We start from the raw sequence: 2,667 nt of genomic DNA on the forward strand, positions 1-2,667 counted from the left end.
CCGCCTGTTTACAGCCAAGTCTAATCCTTAACTGCGCTGTTATTATGGTAATTACGATAGACCTGCCTGAGGTCAGCACAGTTTACCATGGCGGAGCAGAGCCAGAGCTGCTACTGCCTCAGTCGTTTGGTGTCCCTGAGCTGCACACAGTTACAAGTACACAGCAGTCCACATTGGAGCTGCACTCAGCAGTTTAATTCTGATACTGAGCGTGCAGCACAGAAACTCTTTATCCAAGTTACAGTCAAATCTGACGCGCAGAGCACCGCACAGTCTGAAAACATCTCTCTCTCTATGGCGGCAGGAATCCGCAAATGCTGTCCCGCTCGCCTAAGCCTGATTCCGCCATCTGCCCAGGTGCAGGCAGGGAGCAGTGAGCCATTGGCATGGTCTCAGAGTACTTTCTTTCCGATCCCAAGCGGGCAAGGTTTTTAAGTGGATTTAGCACCACGTTGGAGCGCCAATCTGTAGTGTGAAGCGGCGGGGCTGCGTCCCACCACCCGGCCACCGGCTAGCTTTACACCCGAAATAATTACACGGAAACTGTATTCTTTTAAAACACTGCCTGGCCCATAGTTTCAGCCTCTTATTGGTTAATTCTCACATCTTCCTTTAACCCATATTTAGTAATCTGGGTAGCACCACGAGGTGTGGCTTACCAGGAGAGATCTTAACCTGCGTCCATCTCGGAGAGGAGAAGCATGGAGACTCCCTATGGAGACTGCCTGAAGCGTCTCCCCAACCCTACTTCCTTGTTCCCACAATTCTGTTCTGTCTACTCCACCTACCTAATTTTCTGTTCTCTTAAAGGGCCAAGGCAGTATCTTTATTAATAATGAAAGCAACACATAGACACTCCTCCATCAAAATACATAGCAGGTGATTATTCTGCAGGTTTTGCCTCTTAAGAAAGCTTGAGCACTGGGCTGTGCCACTCCACCAGTGTTGCTGTTTGCATGTCACTGTATTGGACTTAATTTAAAAGGTGCCATGATGACAGCAATTTGTAAAAGATCTTTTGATATGTGCAATTCATTAATTTCATGTGTTCCATTAGTTTATGTGTGAATATCTTGACTAAAGACTTTGGGACTGAGGAGATGGAGCAGTAGTTAAGAAGGCACAAGATTTGTACTTTATTTCCATCATATTGAGTAAGTTACCACTGCAAAGAACAGCATACAAATAATATAATTAAAAATGTTGGAAAGAAGAAACATGGTTGCAAGCAATAATAATCACTCAAAAGCATTCTTTTGAACTGATATTTGGAAATAAAATCAGTGTTCCTACTGAAAGATACTGATGTGCCAGGCACTGTCTTCATTCTATATGCACATATTTCTTTTCGTAACCCTTTGGCAGTAGAAGAAAAGGAGACTTCACTGGTCTCTGCTTGTTCCAATAGTTCAGAGTTCATCACAATGCTGCAGTTGGTGCTGTGTTGATCCTGACTTATGACTTCCCACAGGTAAGGCAATCCTGAGGAAGATGTCTTTACTGTGGCCTTTTCCTTCTCTTCACAAAATTGTTAGTAGAACAAGGAAAACCTTTCAGAACATGAACAAAGTAGATGTATGGTCTTGGAAGTCTTCAGTTCTTCTGGATATGTATATATTTACTATATGGCTATAGTAAAAACTATTTTAGAATATTCAGCTCTTTGGTTTTCTTTAAGCATATCATGAATCATTTGTATAAAAAATAGTCCCTTTAATACTTCAGTACTAGCCTCGATCACTGAAAAATAAACATCAAAAAAATAAAATTAATACACTGTTCCTTTATCATTAGCTCACTCAAGGGAGGTAGGTAACTGTGTTTACCTCAGGTTGGTTCCCCATCTGCCTGACACAGTTGGGTATGTTTATATGCGAAGGTGAGCCTGGTGAAGAAGTCTGGTCTCTCTTGCTGCACTGATCTAGCCAGGACAGTTTTATTTTAAGTCCTACTATGACTTGTGCCTACACTGAAGAGTATTCAGGGGATCCAATTCCTTCTTCTGACCTCCACGCATTCTTGCATGCATGTGATGCATTTAAACTAACTCAAACCAACACACATACATACATATAACATTTTAAAAATATCTTAAATGAAAATAGATTTTTTTTCTTAGTTATTAGGAATCTGAACTACATGATCAGAATGGCCCGAATCCTAGCTTCAGTAGACATGGTAGGGGTGCTCAATTTGAACTTAGAAATTTTTCCAGAAAAGGAAATTAAAGATTTAATTTCAGATACACACTGTCAAATGTTGAGGTGTGAAAGCAACAGTGCCCTCTATCAAGTTTCCTTTCCCAGGCTATCACTGATGGCAGTGATGGAATTCATTCACCTGTATATATCGAGAAGTACACTACTAAAGTTTGTACTGAAGTTCATCCAACTCTCAATCCCCCCAGTTTCAGTGTGACACACAGTATCAAGGAAAGAGAGATAATGGACAGGTGAATGGATTGATGATGTGGGATTCCCCTCTGTGTGCTGTGAATATGTTTAATTGCCAGTGGTTAATTAAGATGCTGCCTAGGACCTACGGCAGTGCAGAATAGAGCAAGATGGGAATGCCAAGCAGAGATAGAGGAGAGAAGCAGGTGGAGTCAAGAAGACACCATGTAGCTGCTGAAGGATAAAGACACCTGCTTAGTGGAAACTTATTGTT

The sequence above is a fragment of the Arvicola amphibius genome, unplaced genomic scaffold (genome assembly GCF_903992535.2).
Source record: "Arvicola amphibius unplaced genomic scaffold, mArvAmp1.2, whole genome shotgun sequence".
Lineage (NCBI taxonomy): Eukaryota > Metazoa > Chordata > Mammalia > Rodentia > Cricetidae > Arvicola > Arvicola amphibius.